General features: G+C 36.8%; 1 long non-coding RNA gene and 1 pseudogene across 1 annotated transcript; one reads left to right on the top strand and one right to left on the bottom strand.

Moving 5' to 3' along the window:
• Window positions 1-265: 265 nt before the first annotated feature.
• Window positions 266-9,406, bottom strand: LOC135365244 (uncharacterized). Its single transcript, XR_010412876.1, has 2 exons — window positions 9,267-9,406; window positions 266-764 (listed from the first exon to the last, which is right to left on the bottom strand). It is a non-coding gene; the product is annotated as an uncharacterized LOC135365244 (long non-coding RNA).
• Window positions 9,407-19,115: 9,709 nt separating this feature from the next.
• LOC123852431 (small ribosomal subunit protein eS19-like) lies at window positions 19,116-19,507 on the top strand (annotated as a pseudogene).
• Window positions 19,508-22,106: the final 2,599 nt, after the last annotated feature.

Consider the following 22,106-nt stretch of genomic DNA (forward strand, 5'->3'; position numbering starts at 1 on the left):
CCAGACCCCAAACAAGGATGAGGCTCTCTTTTTTCCTTTCTGAGTCTCCCAGACACTCTGTCTGTATCTGCACTCTCTCTATACCTTCAGTAAACTCTGCTTTCACCTCTTGCTGGTTCGTGTTTGATTTCTATCCTGTGTGCAACCAGGGACCCTCTAGGCGGGTCCTGGCCCTCTAGGCTGGATCCCCTCTGGGTCTGTGGTCCCAGCCTGCCAGCATGGGTCAGATGAAGAGAATAAGTATGAATCAGAAGACACTGGCAAGTTCTGATCCAAAACAATACAAAAATAAGACACCAATAAAGGCTAAGTTTGATGAAGCAAGGTACTGAAAGTACCAGAGCCATTCAGGCCTAACAGTTCAATTTTTCTTATATTTCCTAAAATCAGATCTCAGTTTCCTAGAACATGAAGCCTGCTTGCTTTTCATTTCCCAGATCCCCATGAAAGGCTCAGAGTCATGACAGAGCCACAAGACTAATATTCTAAAAGCAGCTTCTTTCTTTGTATTCCTTAAGTCCTACAGGATAAAATACTAAATTCTGAAGGCAAAAACAGCAATTATGAAGCAACTGTTCACAAAGGGAACCCATGGATATTGCTTACCTGGCAGGGCCCCCTTAGAAAGAGCCTTGAGATCCATTTTAAATGTGCACTGAAGAAGCAGGAGGGCCTTAGCAGCCCTAATCTCATCATCAATCATCATGGGGGCAGGGGAGCAGAGACGGGACACTTATGTCGTGACGGGTGCCTGGCAGTAAACTCTTTCACATACCAGAGAGGCAAAAAGCAAAAGAAAGAGAAAAAAAAATCACATGAGGGGAAGGAGCAAGATGGCGGAGGAGTAGAAGACCTAAATTTCATATGGTCGCAGGAATTCAGCTAGATAGTTATCAAACCATTTGGAACATCTACAAACTCAACAGGAAATAAAAGAAAAGAATAGCAGCAACTCTGAACAGAAAAGCGGACCACTTTCTGGAAGGTAGGACGTGTAGAGAAGTGAATCCGAGGCGATATTCGGGAAAACAGACTGGGGGGGGTAGGGAGCCTCCGTCAGCCAGCTATTAGCAAGTGATAGAGCAGCGGAGCACAAAATCGAAACTTTTAGAAGTCTGCTCCGCTGAGGGATGTCGCTCCAGTGGCTAAGCGGGGAGTGGAACCCTCGCTAGGACAGTGTAGTCTCAGGATCCTCAGGGTCACAGGAAGACCGGGAGTGCCTGAGTGCGGCAGAGCTCCCAGGTATCAGAGCGGGGAAGCCAGCTGCATAGACAGAGCTGAGGAATGGGCTCTCAGCTCGGGGTTGCCATGAACCGTGATCCGCGGCACAGTCAGGCCACTGCTCTTTGAGCAGGGACCCAACAAGTGGCAGATCTGGGGAGACTGCCCTTCCTCCCCCGGAAGGAACAGCGCAGGAGTGCACTGCAGGGACCTGCTGCATTTGGAGACTCCAAAAAGGGTCATGTGCCAGAGATAGAAATGCTTGGTCACAGGCCGGGTGAGCACGGAGTATGGCCAGAGACCAGGGAGACAGTAGTGATTGACTACTTTTCTCTGGGGCTCACTGAGGAATGGGGCCCTGAGTTCTCGGCTCCTCCAGGGCAGAGATTGGGAGGCCACCATTTTCACTCGCGTCCTCCAAAGTTGTAAGGAAAGCTTGCAGGGAACAAAAGTTACCAAGAGCAAACCCGAGCAGATTACTTAGCCTGACCCCTGGGGCAAGGGTGGGGCAATTACACCTCTGGCAAAGATGTCTGAGAACCACGGCAACAGGCCCCTTCCCCAGAAGATCAGCAAGACCATCCAGCCAAGACCAAATTTACTGATCAATGAGAATGGCAAAACTCCAGTGCCAGGGGAATACAGCACATAGAATTCATGGCTTTTTTCCCATGATGCTTTAGTGTTTCAAAGTTAATTTTTAAAATTTTCTTTTTCCTTTTCCTATTTTTTTAGTTGAAATTTTCTTCTTTCCTTTTTCAACCAACATCTTCTCAATTCCTTTTTTAAAATTGTTTTTAATTTTTCATTTTTACATTCATATTCTATCTTTTCATTGTATTTAACCTTATTTTTTGTGAATATATGTTTCTTTTTCTTTAAAATTCTGGGATACAGTTTCTTCTAACAGACCAAAATATACCCTAAATCTAGTTTATGACATTGTCCTAGTCTCCTGCCTGATCACATTTTTTTTTTAATTTTTTTTTCTTTTTTCAACCAACTTCTTACCAATTCCTTTTTTAAAATCTTTTTAAATTTTTATCTTTATAGTCATATTCCATCCCTTCATTGTATTTACCCTAATTTTTGTGTATATATATAAGTTTTTCTTTCTTTAAAATTTTGGGAGGCAATTTCTTCTAACAGACCAAAATACACCCAAAATCTAGTGTGTGGCTCTGTTATATTCACCAGCGTGATCATATTTTTTTTTCCCCTTTCTTTTCCCCCCAGTTTCGGGTCTCTTCTGGTTTGTTTAGTATAAATTTTTCTGGGGTCGTTGTTACCCTTTTAGCATTTTTTTTAGCATTTTGTTCTCTCATTCATCTATTCTCCTCTGGACAAAATGACAAGACGGAAAAACTCACCTCAAAAAAAAACACAAGAGGCAGTACTGACTGCCAGGGACCTAATCAACACAGACATTAGTAAGATGTCAGAACTAGAGTTTAGAATGACGATTATAAAGATACTAGCTGGGCTTGAAAAAAGCATAGAAGATACTAGAAAATCCCTTTCTGGAGAAATAAAAGTACTAAAATCTAACCAAGTCGAAATCAAAAAGGCTATTAATGAGGCACAATCAAAAATGGAGGCTCTAACTGCTAAGATAAATGAGGCAGAAGAGAGAATTAGTGATATAGAAGACCAAATGATGGAGAATAAAGAAACTGAGAAAAAGAGAGATAAACAACTACTGGATCACAAGGGGAGATTTTGAGAGATAAGTGATACCATAAAGTGAAACAACATTAGAATAATTGGGATCCCAGAAGAAGAAGAAAGAGAGAGAGGGGCAGAAGGTATGTTGGAAAAAATTATAGCAGGGAACTTCCCTAATTTGGGGAAGGAAACAGGCATCAAAATCCAGGAGGCACAGAGAAGCCCCCTCAAAATCAATAAAAATAGGTCAATACCCCAACATCTAATAGTAAAACTCACAAGTCTCAGAGACAAAGAGAAAATCTTGAAAGCAGCTCGGGACAAGAAGTCTGTAACCTAGAATGGTACAAACATTGGAGTGGCAGCAGACCTATCCACAGAGACCTGGCAGGCCAGAAAGGACTGACATGATATATTCAGAGCACTAAATGAGAAAAATATGCAGCCAAGAATACTATATCCATCTAGGCTGTCACTGAAATGAGAAGGAGAGAGAAAAATCTTCCACGACAAAAAAAATTAAAGAATTTGCAAACACCAAACCAGTCCTACAAGAAATATTGAAAGGGGTCCACTAAGCAAAGAAAGAGCCTAAAAGTAACATAGACCAGAAAGGAACAGAAACAATATACAGTAACAGTCAACTTACAGGCAATACAATGGCACTAAATTCATATCTTTCAATAGTTACCCTGAATGTAAATGGCTAAATGTCCCCAATCAAAAGACACAGGGTATCAGATTGGATAAAAAGAAACAAGACCCATCAATATGCTGTCTGCAAGAGACTGATCTTAGACCCAAAGACACTTCCAGATTTAAAATGAGGGGGTGGAAAACCATTTACCATGTTAATGGACATCAAAAGAAAGCTGGGGTGCAATCCTTATATCAGACAAATTAGATTTTAAATCAAAGACTATGAGAAACAAGGAAGGACACTACATCATACTTAAAGGGTCTATCCAACAAGAAGATCTAACAATTTTAAATATCTATGCCTCTAACATGGGAGCAGCCAGTTATATAAGCCAGTTAATAACAAAATCAAAGAAACACATCGACAACAATACAATAATAGTAGGGGACCTTAACACCCCCCTCACTCAAATGGACAGATCATCTAAGCAGAAAATCAACAAGGAAATAAAGGCTTTAAATGACACACTGGACCAGACGGACTTCACAGATATATTCAGAACATTCCATCCCAAAGCAACAGAATACACATTCTTCTCTAGTGCACATGGAACATTCTCCAGAATAGATCACATCCTGGGTCACAAATCAGATCTCAATGGGTACCAAAAGATTGGGATCATTCCCTGCATATTTTCAGACCACAGTGCTTTGAAACTAGAACTCAATCGCAAGAGGAAAGTCGGAAAGAACTCAAATACATGGAGGCTAAAAAGCATCCTACTAAAAAATGAATGGGTCAACTAGGAAATTAAAGAAGAATTTAAAAAATTCATGGAAACAAATGAAAATGAAAACACAACTGTTCAAAAACTTTGGGATGAAGCAAAGGCAGTCCTAAGAGGAAAGTATATAGCAATACAAGCCTTTCTCAAGAAACAAGAAAGGTCTCAAATACACAACCTAACCCTACACCTAAAGGACCTGGAGAAAGAATCACAAATGAAACCTAAACCCAGCAGGAGAAGAGAAATAATGAAGATCAGAACAGAAATCAATGAAATAGAAACCAAAAGAACAGTAGAACAGATCAATGAAACTAGGAGCTGGTTCTTTGAAAGAATTAATAAGATTGATAAACCCCTGGCCAGACTTATCAAAAAGAAAAGAGAAAGGACCCAAATAAATAAAATCATCAATGAAAGAGGAGAGATCATAACCAACACCAAAGCAATACAAACAATTATCAGAACATATTATGAGCAACTGTATGCCAGCAAATTAGATAATCTGGAAGAAATGGATGCACTCCTAGGGGCATATAAATTACCAAAACTGAACCAGGAAGAAATAGAAAACCTGAACAGACACATAACCACTAAGGAAATTGAAGCAGTCATCAAAAATCTCCCAACTAACAACAGCCCAGGGTTTCCCAGGGGAATTCTACCAAACATTTAAAGAAGAATTAATACCTATTCTTCTGAAGCTGTTTCAAAAAATAGAAATGGAAAAAAAATAGAAATGGAAGGAAAACTGCTTATGAGGCCAGCATTACCTCAATCCCAAAGCCAAAGACCCCATCAAAAAGGAGAACTATAGACCAATATTCCTGATGAACATGGATGCAAAATTCTCACCAAAATACTAGCCAATAGGATCCAACAGTACATTAAGAGGATTATTCACCACGACCAAGTGCGATTTATTCCTGGGCTGCAAGGTTGGTTCAACATCCGCAAATCAATCAATGTGATACAATACATTAATAAAAGAAAGAACAAGAACCACATGATCCTCCCAAGAGATGCAGAGAAAGCATTTGACAAAGTACAGCATTAAAACTCTTCAGAGTGTAGGGATAGAGAGTACATACCTCAGTACCATAAAAGCCATCTATGAAAAACCCACAGAGAATATCATTCTCAATGGGGAAAAACTGAGTGCTTTTCCCCTAAGGTCAGGAACACAGCAGGGATGTCCACTATCACCACTGCTGTCCAACACAGTATTAGAAGTCCTAGCCTCAGCAATCAGACAACAAAAACAAACAAAAGGCATCCGAATCAGCAAAGAAGAGGTCAAACTCTCACTCTTTACAGATGATATGATACTTTATGTGGAAAACCCAAAAGACTCCACCGCAAAACTGCTAGAACTCATACAGGAATTCAGCAAAGTGGCAGGATATAAAATCAATGCACAGAAATCAGTTGCATTTCTACACACCAGCAACAAGACAGAAGAAAGAGAAATTAAGGAGTTGATCACATTTACAACTGCACGCAAAACCACAAGCTACCTGGGAATAAATCTAAACAAAGAGGCAAAGAATCTATACTCAGGAAACTATAGAATACTCATGAAAGAAATTGAGGAAGACACAAAGAAATGGAAAAACATTCCATGCTCATGGACTGGAAGAACAAATATTGTGAAAATGTCTATGCTACCTAGAGCAACCTACACATTTAATGCAATCCCTATCATAATACCATCAACTTATTTCAGAGAAATGGAACAAATAATCCTAAAACCTGTATGGAACCAGAAAAGACCCCGAATAGCCAAAGGAATGTTGAAAAAGAAAAGCAAAGCTGGTGGCATCACAATTCCAGACTTCAAGCTCTATTACAAAGCTGTCATCATCAAGACAGTATGGTACTGGCACAAAAACAGACATATAGATCAATGGAACAGAACAGAGAGCCCAGAAATGGACCCTCAACTCTATGGTCAACTAATCTTCGACAAAGCAGAAAAGAATGTCCAATGGAAAAAAGACAGTCTCTTAAAAAAAAAGAAAAAGAAAAAAGTCTCTTCAACAAATGGTGTTGGGAAATTGGACAGCCACATGCAGAAGAATCAAACTGGACCATTTCCTTACACCACACACAAAAATAGGCTCAAAATGGATGAAAGACCTCAATGTGAGACAGGAATCCATCAAAATCCTTGAGGAGAACACAGGCAGCAACCTCTTCAACCTCAGCCACAGCAACTTCTTCCTAGACCCATTGCCAAAGGCAAGGGAAGCAAGGGCAAAAATGAACTATTGGGGCTTCATTGAGATAGAAAGCTTTTGCACAGCAAAGGAAACAGTCAACAAAACCAAAAGACAACTGACAGAAGGGGAGAAGATTATTTGCAAATGACGTATCAGTTAAAGGGCTAGTATCCAAAATCTATAAGGAACTTATCAAACTCAACATCCAAAGAACAAATAATCCAATCAAGAAATAGAGAGAAAACATGAACAGAAAAGAAGACAACCCCAAATGTCCAACAGACACATGAAAAAGTCCTCAACATAGCTCGGCATCAGGGAAATACAAATCAAAATCTCAATGAGATACCACCTCACACCATTCAGAATGACTAAAATTAACAGTCAGGAAACAACAGATGTTGGCGAGGATGCGGAGAAAGGGGAAGCCTCCTACACTGTTGGTGGGAATGCAAGCTGGTGCAGCCACTCTGGAAAACAGTATAGAGGTTCCTCAAAAAGTTAAAAATAGAGCTATCGCACGACCCAGCAATTGCACTACTGGGTATTTACCCCAAAGATACAAATGTAGTGATCCAAAGGGGCACTGGCCCCCAGTGTTTATAGCAGCAACTATGGAAAGAGCCTAGATGTCCATCAACAGATGAATGGATAAAGAAGATGTGGTATATATATAATGGAATATTATGCAGCCATCAAAAAAATGAAATCTTGCCAATTGCAATGACGTGGATGGAACTAGAGGGTATTATGTTATGTGAAATAAGTCAATCAGAGAAAGACAAGTGTCACAGGATCTCACTGATAGGAGGAATTTGTGAAACAAGACAGAGGATCATAGGGGAAGGAAGGGAAAAATGAAACAGGACGAAACCAGAGAGGGAGACAAACCATAAGAGACTCTTAATCTCAGGAAACAAACTGAGGGCTGCTGGAGTGGAGAGGGGTGGGAGGGATGGGGTGGCTGGGTGATGGACATTGGGGAGGGTATGTGCTATGGTGAGCGCTGTGAATTGTGTAAGACTGATGAATCACAGACCTGTACTCCTGAAACAAATAATATATGTTAATAAAAATAAATAAATAAATCACATGAAATTAAAAGGAAATAAATCAAGTAAAGAAGAGACTAGAGCATACTATCTGATCTCAATGCAATCTACTTTTCACAAAGCTAAAATCATCTGGAAATAGAGGGAATGGCGAAGCTGCAGCAATGACTCTCTCAAACTATGCTGTCTAGTTCATTAACTATTGACCACATGTGACAATTAAAATGTAAATATATTAAAATTAAATTAAATTTAAAACTTAGTCTCTTTGTCATAGTACTGACATTTCAAATGCTCAATAGCCAGAGATGGCTAATGACTACTAAGTTAACTAACAAATATAGAATATAGCCAACATCACAGAAAGTTGTATTATACTGTATTGCTCTAAAAAGAAATACTGTGGAAGCAAAGAATAATTATCAAGAAACTTTTAGTTAAATAATTCTCAGCATTACACAATGCAGGAAATCACTTGATCATCCCCCCATCAAATGGAGAAAATGTGCTCAATATATGGACACTCAGTAAAGATGCCACCAAAAACAGACCATGCAAGAAGGGTTAAAAAATCAATAAAATACATATTCTAGATCCCCTATAACAAAAGTTAACAGCAAACTTTAAAGGGATAAACTGACCTATAATTTAAATACTTGGTAGAATAAAATAAAACACTCTTTAAAACAATACCACAAAATCCAATGTAAAATTCACAATTCTGGCATCCAATAAAAAATCATCAGACATGGGACGAAATCAGGAAAACACAGACCATAATCAGGAGAAAAAAAATCAATCCAAAGAAACAGACCTGATAATGACAGATGATGAACAAAGACTTTAAGAAAGCTATTATAAATACAATTAAAAAGTACAAGGATATAAAGAAAAACTTGAACACAATTAGGAGAGAAATAGATATTATTTAAAAAAGAACTAAGTGGAACTTCTAGAGATCAAAAATGCAGTATCTGCATAAAATTACCACTAGGTGAGATTAGTAACATGTCAGACACTGCAGGGGAAAACATCAGTGAATGAAAACAGCAACAGAAACATTCCAAATTTTAGAGGCACTTGGGTGGCTCAGTTGGTTAAGCGACTGCCTTCGGCTCAGGTCATGACTCTGGAGTCCCAGGTGGAGTCCAGCATCGGGCTCCCTGCTCAGCAGGGAGTCTGCTTCTCCCTCTGACCCTCCTCCCTCTCATGCTCTCTATCATTCTCTCTCTCTCTCAATAAATAAATAAAAATCTTAAAAAAAAAAAAAAAGAAACATTCCAAATTTTAAAAGAGAGGTTATTTTTAAAAAAACACCAAAAATAAAGGAACAAAGCCTTGGTGACCTGTGGGAGAATATAAAGCAGTCTAATACATATGCAGTTAAATTCCCAGAAACAGAAGAGAGGGAATGAGAGAAGTGAAAAAGTGTAGAAGTGATTTTCGAAATTTTTCAAAAAGATAAAAACTATACAAATTCAAGAGGATCAAAGAATCCACATATAATAAACACAAAGAAAACCACACTAAGGCACATCATAACCAAATTACTTTTACAAAAACAGAGCTGAAGATGAAATTATTATATTCAGAGGAGCAAAGTCAAAAATGACAACAGATAGCTCACTGGGACCATGAAAGTATGCAGTCAAAAGAAATGGAAATAACACCTTTAGGCGCACCTGGGTGGCTGGGTTGCTAAAGCGTCCAACTCTTCCTTTTGGCTCAGGTCATGATCTCAGGGTCCTGGGATTGAGCCCCACATGAGGCTTCTTGCTCAGCAGGAAGTCTGCTTCTCCCTCTCCCTCTGCCCCTCCCCTTGCATGGGCTCTCTCTCTCAAACAAATAAATAAACCTTAAAAAAAAAAAAAAGAAAGAAAGAACACCTTTAAATTGTTGAGAGAAAAAAGGCCCACCTTGAATTTTATACAAAAGATCTTTGAAAAATAAAGGTGAAATGAAGATCTTTAAGACAAAGAGAAGTTAAAAGTGCTCATCACCAGACCTCCACTACAAGAAAAGTAAAGTTCTTTAGGCAGAAAGAAAATCATACCAAATGGAAACTTGTATATACACAAAAAAATAGAGTGCTATAAATGGTAATTATGTGATTAAATATAAGAAAGATTTTTCATTATTTAATTTCTTTTAAAAATGACTATTTAAAGCAAAAATAATAGCAAGATACTGTGTGGTCCATAATGTATGCCCAAGAAAAATGTTTTACTGTAACAGCAAAAAGGAAAAGAATGAAAAAATGGAGGCATAGTGTTATAGAAGGCTTTCATATTTATGTAAAGAGGTATAATATTATGTAAAGGCCAACTGATAAGATAAAGATGCATGCTGTAAACCTCAAAGCAACCATTACAAAAATAAGACAAAAAATCAGAGCTAATAAACCAACAGTGGGGATAAAATAAATTAATAAAAATACTCTGTTAATTCAAAATGAGATAGAAAAAAAGGAGAAAGGGAAAAAAGAAGATAATAAGAAAAAGGAATAGTAAGATGGTAGATTTAAACCAAAATATTTAGATACTTAATGTAAATGGTCTAACCCCAATTAAAAGGCAGAGATAATAAAACTGGATAAAAGAGCAGAACCCATCTCACTACTGTTGTATTAGGGATATCAAGACCACCTACAGGTACAAGTTCAATGATTCACTAGGAAGATTTACATGTCTTGCTGTACAGGTGTACTCATAAATATCATTTGTTACAGTAAAAGAATACAAAACAGAATCAGCAAAGAAAAAAGGAGCATGGAAAAAAGTCTGGAGGAAATCAGGTGCAAACTTCCAAGAGGTGTGGAGTCACACAAGAAGCATTTAATTCTTCACAATTGCTACAAATCATATGAAATATTGTCTACCAAGGAAGTTCATTAGAGACCAGTGCCAAAGGTTTTCACTATATATTGGTTGCTTACCAGCTCTGCCTAACCCATACCATAAGAGACTCTGAGAGGATGGCAGGCATTCAGTATAATCCATTGTTTGCAGTTTAGGCACAGTGAGTCACAACTATCACAGAGTGGTAGGAGGTTCCACTCAAAGGTCAACTTTACAAGCAGACCTTCCTAAGAAGAGTGGTCTCAGACCTGCCATGTTAACTCTTTTCTGCCTATCTGTCCATAAGAAAAGCATTAAACGTAATGGCACAGATAGGTTAAAAGTAGGATGAAAAAAGATATGCCATGCAAAAACTAATCACTGACTATATTGACATCAAACAAAGTATAGAGTTAAAATAAAGTAATATTGCCATGGATAAAGAAGGATATTTCATAAATAAAAAGGGAGAAATTAATCAAGGAGTTTTAACAATCCTAAATGTTCATGTGCTAAATAACATAGCTTCAGGAAAAACAACAACTGAGGAACAAACCAACAGAACTAAAAAGGGAAATATAGAATCCACAATTATAGTTGCATATTTCAAAATGTTCTCTTAGTAACTGATACAACAAAAAGACAGTAAATCAGTATGAATATAGAAAAATTGAGCAACACTATCAAAAAGTTTAACCTTCTAACATAAAATACTCCACCTAAGAAGAACAAAATTAGAATTATTTTCAAGTGCAAATGAAACATTAATTAAAACCATATACTTGGACATAAAACAAGTCTCAATAAATATCAGTACATTGAAATCATATAGAGAATGCTCTTTGACTACAATGGAGTTAAATTAAAAAGTGATAATATAAAGATATCTAAAAATACAGGCGCCTGGGTGGCTCAGTCGTTAAGCGTCTGCCTTCGGCTCAGGTCATGATCCTGGAGTCCTGGGATCGAGTCCCACATCGGGCTCCCTGCTCGGCGGGAAGTCTGCTTCTCCCTCTCCCACTTCCCCTGCTTGTGTTCCTGCTCTCTCTATCTCTCTCTCTGTCAAATAAATAAAATATTTAAAAAAAAAAAAGATATCTAAAAATAACCTCAGGATGCCTAGGTGGCTCAGTCAGTTAAGCGTACAACTCTTGATTTTGGCTCAGGTCATGATCTCAGGGCGGTGGAATTGAGCCCTGCAGGATTGAGCCCCATATGGGGCTCAGCCATGGAAACTGCATAAGATTCTCTCTCTTTCCCTCTGCCCCTCCCCGCCCTTCTGGTGCATGTTCTCTCTCTTTAAAAAAAAAAAAAAAAAAAGCCCAAATTTAGAAAATGTAACATTTCTAAATTAACTTAGAGTCAAAGAAGAAATCACGAGAGATATTATAAAATACTTTTGAGTTATATGGATATACAACCTATGCAAATTTGTGGGATGCAGCTAAAGCAATGCTCAGAGAGAATTTTATGGTTTTTGATGCTTATATTAGAAAGTAAGAAATGTCAAAAATCAGTGATGCAATCTTCCCCTCTAGGAAGCTAGAAACAAAAGAAAATACTGAACCCAGAATAAGTAGAAGGGAATAAATAAGGTGAGAGCAGAAAACTGACAAATAATACCAAAGAAGTCAATGAAACCAAAAGATGGTTCTTCAAAAAGAATCAATACAATTAATAAACTTCTAGCTAAGCTGATAAAAAATACTGGAAGAAAAAAATTGCCAATATCAGGAATGTAAGTATCACTATAGATTCCCACATAACATTAAAAAAACAATGAGATTATAAACAACTTTATATCAATAAATAGGACAATTTATATAAAATGCACAAATCACCTGAAGAACACAAATGACAAAAACCGAGTAAAATAAAGAAAATCCTAAGACCAATATTTATTGACAAAATTGAATTTGTAATTTAAAACTTTGACATACATGAAAATATATCAAATATATAAGTAGAAATAATTCAATCCTATAAAAATGAAGGGGGGGAAATTGGAGGGGGAGACGAACCATGAGTGACTATGGACTCAGAAACAAACTGAGGGTTCTAGAGGGCAGGGGGGTGAGGGGATGAGTTAGTCTGGTGATGGGTATTAAAGAAGGCACGTATTGAATGAAGCACTGGGTGTTATACACAAACAATGAATCATGGAACACTACATCAAAAACTAATGATGTAATGTATGGTGATTAACATAACATAATAAAATTTTTAAAAATGCAAAAAAAACAACAACTCTTAGATAACAGAAGAGAGACATCCCAACTTTTTTTTTTTTTGCATGTAGATATCCAGTTGTTCCAGCACCATTTGTTGAAAACTATTCTTTCTCAATTGAATTGCCTTTGCTCCTTTGTTAAAGATCAGTTTTATGTGGGCCAATTCTGGGCTCTCTATTTTATTGCACTGAATATTTGTCTTTCACCAATACCACCAATACTGGGGGAAAGCATCTAGTAACTCACCAGTTTGATGCTACCTGTAGGTTTTTCCCAGATGTTCTTGGTCCAGTTGAGGAAGTTTCTCTCTATTCCTAGTTTTAGGAGTTTTGTTTGTTTTCTTTTTTTTTTTAAATCATGAATGAGTGCTGAATTTCGTCAAATGTTTTTTCTGCATCTGTTAAATGGTATCGTTTTTCTTCCTTAACCTGTTGATGTAATGGAGTACCTTGAGCTGATTTTTGAGTGTTGAACCAGTCTTACATTTCCTGGAATAAATCCCACTTGGTCATGGTGTATAATTATTTTTTTACCTTGCTGAATTCAATTTGCTAAAATTTATTTGCTAAACATTTTTGCATCTATGTTCATGAGAAATATTGTTTGTAGTTCTCCTTTCTTATAATGCCTTTTTCTGGTTTTGGTATTATAGTAATGCTGTCCTCATAAAATAAGTTAGGAAATGCTTCCTCTGTCTCTATCTTCTGGAAGATATTGTAGAGAATTGGTATTTCTTTTTCAAAAGTTTGGTAGAATTCACAGTAAACCCATCTGGGCCTGGTGCTTTCTGTTTTGAAGGTTATTAATTGCTAATTCAATTTGCTTTAATATACATAAGGCCCTTCTTTATCACTGATAATTTTTCTTTGCTCTGAAATCTGCTTTGTCTGAAATTAATAGAACTACTTCAGCTTCTTTTTTTTTATTTTTTGAGGTTTTTATTTAAGTAATCTCTGTACCCAATGTGAGGCTTGAACTCATGACCCTGAGATCAAGAGTCACATGCTTTTCCAACTGAGCCAGCCAGTGCCTGCTTCAGCTTCCTTTTGATTAGTGTTAGTTTCGTATGTCCTTCTCTGACATATTACTTTTAATCTATATGTGTCTTTGTATTTACAACAGGTTTCTCACAAACAAAATGTGGTTGGGTCTTGTTTGTTTGTTTGTATTTTTAAATCCACCTTGATAATAACTATCTTTTAATTGGTGAATTTTGATTATTCACATTTAAAGTGTTTTTAATATATTGGATTAATACATACTATATTTGTTATTCTATTCAATGCCCTTGTTCTTTGTTTCTTTGTCTTCCAAACTTTTTCTGCCTTCTCTGGAATTAATTGAGCATTTTATATGATTCCATTTTTTATCTCCTATTAGCATATCACTTATATATCTTTTTAAAAACTTTCAGTGGTTGCCTGAGAGTTTGCCAGTAATCCAAGTCCACCTGTAAGAAACACTCTACAGCTTCATGGCTAGTATGTGTACCTCATAACAGAGTATTCCCAATTTCTCCTTCTCATCCCTTATGACATTGCTGTCATTCATTTCACTTATGCATAAACTATAATCACATAATACATATTGCTGCTACTATTATTTTGAACAAACTGTTATCTGTTAGACCAGGTGTAAGTAAGACAAGTAAAAGAAATTATTTTGGAAAAAAAATTATTTTGCCTTCATTAATTTCTCAAAGACTCTTCCTTTTCTTTACACAGATCCAAATTTCTGACCTGTATCATTTTCCTTCTCTGTAAAGAACTTCTTATAACATTCTTGCAAGGTAGTTCTGCCAGTAACAATTCCATCAATTTTTGTCTGAGAAAAGTCTTTACTTTGCCTTACTTTTGAAGGATAATTTCACTGGATACAGAATTCTAGGTTGGTAGTTTTTTTTCTTTCAACACCTTAAATATTTCACTCTCTTCTTGCTTACATAATTCTGAACAGAAATCTGATGTAATTTTTATCCTTATTCTCCTATAGGTAAGGTGGTTTTTTTCCCTATGGCGTCCTTCAAGACTTTTTCTTTGTCTTTTATTTTGTGCAGTTTCAATGTGATATTCCTAAGTGTAGAATTTTGGTTTTTTTTTTTTTTTTTTTTTTTGCTTGGTGTTCTCTGAGCTTGTTGGATCTATGGTTTGATATCTGACATTAATTTTGGAAAATTCTAAGCCATTATTATCTCAAATATTTCTTCTACTCATATTTCTCTTTTTTCTCTTTCTGCTATTCTCATTATGCATACGTTATAGCTTTTGTACTTTCCCCACGATTCTTGGATATTCTGTTCTTTTTTTACATTAATTTTCTCTTCAGTTTGGGAAGTTTCTGTTAACACAACTTTGAAGCTCACTGCTTCCTTCCTCAGCCCTTCCCAGTATACTAATGAGCCCTTCGAAGCTATCTTCATTTCTGTTACAGTATTTTTATTTCTTCCATTTCCGTTTGAAACTTTCTTCAAGTTTCCAACTTTCTCCTTACATTATCCATCTGTTCCAGCATGTTGTCCACTTTTTTCATCAGAACCCTTAGCACGAAGTAAAAACTGGGGAATGCAAGATGTTCACAGGGAGCTTTGAAGTACTCAAACACAGACTAGGACTTTAGAATGCCATACACATGTACAGTGCTGTGTACATTACCAAGAAAGACCTAAGAAGGCCCTAATCTCTCAAGTCCCACTGTCCTTGACTCTGCACAGGCAAGATGTGAAATTTAAGGCAGAATTGTAGACTGCCTGCCAGAATAATGAAGGTGTGCTCTGACACCCACACAGGGTCCTGCAGCAAAGGCTGAGAGACATTTGGTTCCAGATATTTTCAGAAGTCTCAGTCCAATAATTAGCTGACCATCAAGCTAGCCAAGCAGAGACCATCAAGTGGTCACATAAGAAAAAGAATACATACATTAAAGATTTACAGTGTGAAAGTCACTAAACAAACAGTACAAACAACAACAAACCCTGGGAGTGGGATGAAGGGGAATGTGATTTCCAGAGTTCTCATATTATATTATTTAAAATGTGCAATTTTCACACTCTAAAAATACAAAAAATGCGAAGAAACAGGAAAGTATGGCTCCTACACAGAAGAAAAGCAGTCTGGAAGCCTACACACTGGACCTAGTTAATAACACTTTAAACCAGCTATTATAATAAGTATTTTCAAAGAATTAAAGGCAACCATATCTAAAATGTTAAAGAAAAAAAAACAAGAATAATACCTCACCAAAGAGAGAATATCAAAGAGAGCGAAAGTATAAAAAAGAACCAAATAGAAACTCTGGAACTGAAAAATACAAGAATTGGAATATAAAATTCACTAGAAGGGCTCACCAGCAGATTTGAAGTGGCATAAAAAAAGAATCAATGAACTTGAAGGCAGGTCAAATTACCTAGTATAAGGAAGAGAGAGGGGGAAAAAATGAATAAAAAACATAGCCTGGAGTAAAAGGGAAGATACTGAAGTAGGAAAAGCCAGGAATCTATCTTCCTAGACAATAACTGCACTGCCAAAAGTTGTCTGAAGTGACTATTGAAAGTTCGCAACTTCCAGGGGAAAGCCTGGCTGGTGAATTGTAATTAATATCATTTGATTACAGACCTCAGTAGAGTTGCAGCACCCATCCCTAAGGCAACCCACATTTCTGGCATGGCTGAAGCCAGAGTGGGTAATAAAAACCTTATCCTCCAAATGTCAAGACTCTCAGTTCTGAATGAAGATTCCTGATTCATATCGTGGAGGTACAGAGGCTGGCTAGCATTGTTCCAATCCTTGCAAGCTAAAGCAATGCCCAGGAGATTTAAAGAAGCACATCTATTTTTATGGACATTCAAAAACAACTGCATATTTGATGGAATTTACAAAGTCAATGTGCATGCCCAGGGAAAGACATAGACTCAGAAAAGACTATAAGAAAACCCTACTTTCATCTCAGGCTGCTCCTGAGCACAGAGACACCCTATAATAACAACAACAAAATATTCGAACCCTGGGGAAGAGAGAGAATCTTGTTTCCAGAATTACCACATTATAAAATTAATATATTGTTTTCAACTAAGAAAACAAAAGCATACAAAGAAATATGAAAGTATGGCCCATTCAAGAGAACAAAATCAACACATACTGCATCCAAGGAAACCCAGATGTATCCAAGGAAACCCAGACCACAAGAAAAAGACTCAAAATTCTCTTTAAGATGTTTTCAAAGGGCCAAATGAAGACATGAACAAAGACAGGAAATGATGTATGAACAAAATGAGAATGGCAATAAATGGCAAAATGTTACAAAAATTAGCTCAAAAGAAATTATGGAGTTGAAAAGTACAATAACCGAAATTTTAAAAAATATACTAGAGGGGTTTAAAAGCAGATCTGAGCAAAGAGAAAAAATCCATAAATCTATAAAAGTTAGAACAGACTAAGGACATTATATATCTATTAAAGGTTTAATACATCAAGAAGCTAAAACATTATAAACATTTACACACCTAATAACAGATCCTCAAAATATATGAGGCAACAACTGACAAAACAGAAGGGAAAAATAGACAGTTCTACAAAAATAGCTGGAGACTCCAATATCCCATTTTCAATAATGGATAAATTAACCAAAAAAGATGAATAAGGAAATAGAGAACTTGAGTAACAAAATTAGCCAACTAGAGCTAAGAGATATGTATAGAACAATCCTTCCAACAATAGCAGAATACTCTTCTCAAGTGGACATTCTTCTCAAGTTTACATGAGACATTCTCCAGGACAGATCATATGTCAGGGCACAAAATAAGCTACAACAGATTTTATAAGACAGTTATCATAACAAAATGCCTGCTGTGACTAGAAAAGGATAAAGTTAGAAATCAGTAGAAGGCAAACTGGACAATTCACAAATATGGAGAAATTAACGACACACTTTTTAAACAACCAATTGGTGAAAGAAGAAATTAGACAGGAAAATAGAAAATAGAGATGAATGAAAATGAAAACACAATATAACAAAACTTATAAGATGCAACAAAAGCAGCGGCAAGTGGGAAATTTGCAGCTATAAATGCTTACATGAGAAAAGAAAGATCTCAAATAGACATCCTTATTTACAACTTAAGGAACTAGAAAAAGAAGAACAAACTAAGCCAAATGACAGCAGTAGCAGAAGGAAGGAAATAAAGGTTAGACTAGAAATAAGCAAAAAAGAGAACAGAAAAACAGTACAGAAAATCAATAAAACCAAAAGCTGATTCCTTGAAAAGATTAACAAAAACTGACAAATCTGCAGCTAGGCTGACAAAGAAAATAAGACACTAAGACACAAGTTGCAAATAACCAAAATCAGAAAAGAATGTGGGAACATTAGTACCAACCTTCAGAGATAAAAAGGAGCATAAGGGAATTCTATGAACAATTGTATACCAAAAGTTAGATAACTTATAAGAAAGGGACAAATTCCTTGGAACACACAAGTTACCTAAACTGATGCAAGAAGAAATAGAAAATTTCAACATTCATAACAAGTACAAAGATTGAAGGAGTAATCAAAAACCTCTCAATGAAGTAAAGTCCTAGACCAAAAAGCTTCACTGGTGAATCTCACCAAATATTTAAGGAAGAATGAATACCAATCCCCCTTAAACTCTTCCAAAAAATTGAAGAGAAGGGAACACTTATAACTCATTCTATGAAGCAAGCTTTACCCTAATACCAAAGCTAGATAAAGACCCTCCAAGAAGAAAATTAAAGACCAATATCTCTTATGAATACAGATACAAAATCTTCAACAAAATATTGGCAAATCAAATCCAACAGCATGTTAAAAAGATTATTCACATTAAAGTGTTATTTATTCCATAAATGCAATGGTGGCTTACCACAAGAAAGCTGATCATTACAATATATCACATTAATACAACAAAGGGGAAGAAACACATGATCATTTCAAATGATGCAGAAAAATCATTAAACATAATCCAGCACCCTTTTATTATTAAAAAAAAAAAAACCCTCTCATAAAACTAAGAATACAGGGAAAATTCCTTAACACCATAAAGGGTATTTGGGGAAAACCCAAAGCTAACATCATATTTATTGGTGAAAGACTGAAAGCTTTTCCCTTAAGATCCAAAACAAGAGAAGTACACCCACTTTCACCACTACTATTCAACACTGTACTGGAAGTTCTAGCCACAGCCATTAGACAACTAAAAGAAGTAAAATGCATCTAAATTGGAAAGGAAGAAGTAAAACAATCTCTACTCACAGATGACATGATCCTATACAGATCCTAAAAAAATCTGCAAGAAAACTAGTCATGCTAATAAACTAGCAGCAAAGTTGTTGGGTACAAGATAAACACATAAAAAGCTATTGCGTTTCCAAATACCACCAAGGAACAATCTGAAAAGTATATTAAGAATGCAATTCCACCCCCCTTTCCCCTGGCTGGTGGAGGCCGCACGATGCCTGGGGTTCCTGCCAAAGACATGAACCAGCAGGAGTTAGTCAGAGCTCTGGCCAAGCATAAAGAGCTTGCTCCCTATGATGAGAACTGGTCTACACCCAAACTGTCCACAGCATGGCATTTGTACCTCCGGGGTGGCACTGGGGTCTGCTCCTTGACCAAGATCTACCCAGGACGTCAGAGAAACGCAGTCATGCCCAGCCACTTCAGTAGACTCCAAGAGCGTGGCCCGCAAGGTCCTCCATGCCCTAGAGGGGCTGAAAATGGTGGAAAAGGACCAAGATGGGGACCGCAAACTGACACCTCAGGGACAGAGAGATCTGGACAGAATCACCCGACAGATGGCAGCTGCCAATAAGAAGCATTAGAACAAATGCTGGGTTAATAAATTGCCTCATTTGTAATCCTGAAAAAAAAAAGAAAGCAATTCCTTTATGATAGCATCTAAAAGAATTAAAAACTTAAGAATAAATCTAACCAAGGAGGTGAAAGACTTGTACACTAAAAACTATAAAGCACTGTGTAAAGAAATATAAAAGGGACCTAAATAAATGGAAAGACATCCCATGTTGATGGATAGGAAGACTTCTTGTTCATATGTCAATACTACCCAAAATAATCTAAAGATTCAATACAATCTACCAAAATTCCTAAAATCTTTTTTGCAGAAACGGAAAAGCTGAACCTCAGATTCCTCTAAAATTGCAAGGGATCATGAGTAGCCGAAACAATCTTGAAAAGAAGAATAGAGTTGGAGTATTTACACTTACTGCCTTGAAAACATACTACAAAGCTACTACCGTAATTAAAACAATATAACTGACCAACATTAACAAAAAACTGATCAAAAAATGGGCAAAGCACTTGAAAAGACATTTCCCCAAAGAAGACAGACAAATAGCCAATAAGCACATGAAAAGGTGCCGAACAACACTACTCATTAGGGAAATGCAATTCAAAACCACAAGGAGATACTACCTCATATCTACTAGGATGGCTGTTATCAAAGACAAAAACAAAAAATAACTAGTGTTGGGGTGCTTAGTCAGTTGAGCATGGGACTCTTGATTTCAGCTCAGGTCATGACCTCAGGATCATGAGATCAAGTACCATGTCAGCTCCGCAAGCTCAGCAGGGAGTGGGCTTGAGATTCTCTCCCTCTCCCTTTGCCCCTCCCCAACTCCCGCCCCCAACACCCCACTCACACATGAGCGCACACTCTCTTTCTCTCTCTCAAATAAATCAATAAACCTTTAAAAAAAATAAAAAGGATTTGGTAAAACTGAAACTGTTATGCATGTTGGAGGGAATGTAAAACATGAAAAAGAGAATAGCAGTTCTCAAAAATTAAAAAGGGAATTACTAAATGATCCAGCAAATCCAATTCTGGGTATATATACCCAGAAGAACTGGAGGCAGAGTCTCAAAGACTTATTGTACACTCATATTCATAATAGCATTATTCATAACCGACAAAATGTGGAAGCAATCCAAATGTCCATTGACAGATGAGTGGATAAAAACAATGTGGTATACATATCCAGTGGAATATTACTCAGCCTTAAAAGGAAGTAAATTCTGAACATGTTACAACACAGATGAACCTTGAGGACAACTGCTAATTGAAATAAGTCACTCACAAAAAAGCTAATACTGCAATTTCCACATATATGTTACCTAGAGTAGTCAAATTCATAGAGACCTAAAGTAGAAGAGCAATATAAGAATTCCTGAAACTCAACAACAACAAAGCAAACAACATAATAAAAGACGGGCAAAGGACTTGAACAGACATTTGTCCAAAGAAGATATACAAATGGCCATAGGGATGCCATTTTATTAATCCTATATTAATCCTATATTAATATAGAATATATTAGGATATATATTAGGATAATCTTAAGAATGAATGCTGTTGGAGCGCCTGCTGGCTCAGACAGTGGAGTGTGTGACTTTTGATCTCAGGATTGTGAGTTTGAGTCCCATATTGGGTGTAGAGATTTCTTTAAAATAAATTTTTTAAAAAATGTATGCCGCAGGGAAAACTGGATACCCCATGCAAAAGAATGAAACTGGACCCTTGACTTAGAAAAGATCAAGAGTCGCACACTCCACTGACTGAGCCAGCAGGCGCCCAACAGCATTCAATCTTAAGATTATCCTTTCTTCATTGAACAATCATAGCTTTCTTGTTGAAAATCAATTGACCATATATGCAAAGTTTTATTTCTGGGCTTTCTGTACTATTCCATTGGTTTATGTGTGTATCCTTAGGCCAGTTACATATATATTTTTTTAAATTTTTAGTTGTAGTAAAATACATATAACATAAAATTTACCATCCTTACCATCTTTTTAAAAGATTTTGTTTACTTGAGAGAGAGAGAGCACAGAGGGAAAGGGAGAAGCAGACTCCCCGCTGAGCAAGGAGCCCCATGCAGGGCTCAATCCTAGGACCCTGGGATCATGACCTGAGCCGAAGGCAGATACTTAACCGACTGAGCCACCTGCCCCTGTTTAATTGTTATATAGTTTATGCTGAAGATGATTTTTTAAAAAGTTTTGGAATAGAGAGTGGTAATGGAAACACCACTATCTTGTGAGTGTATTTAATGCCTCTGCATTATACATTCACAAATGGTTAAAACGATAAATATTATGTTATGTATATTTTACCACAATAAAATAAAGAACAGAAAAAACTAAAACCAAGAGCTGATTCTTTAAGAATGTTTTTTTAAATAGTCAAGATAGCCAAGAAAAAAATATATAAATCAGCAGTGAATTAAGAATGAAAATAATCAGGGGCGCCTATGTGGCTCTGTCAGTTAAGTGTCTGACTCTTGATTTTGGCTCAGGTCATGATCTCATAGTTGTGAGATCGAGTCCTACATAGGGCTCCTACAAAGGGCAGGTGGCTCAGTGTGGTGTCTGCTTGAGATTCTCTCTCCCTCTGCCTCTGCCCCTCCCCTCACTCATGCGTGCACTC

Source organism: Mirounga angustirostris, unplaced genomic scaffold (genome assembly GCF_029215605.1).
Source record: "Mirounga angustirostris isolate CCGP_5_RB_7025 unplaced genomic scaffold, mMirAng1.0.hap1 SCAF_7, whole genome shotgun sequence".
Taxonomy (NCBI): Eukaryota; Metazoa; Chordata; class Mammalia; order Carnivora; family Phocidae; genus Mirounga; species Mirounga angustirostris.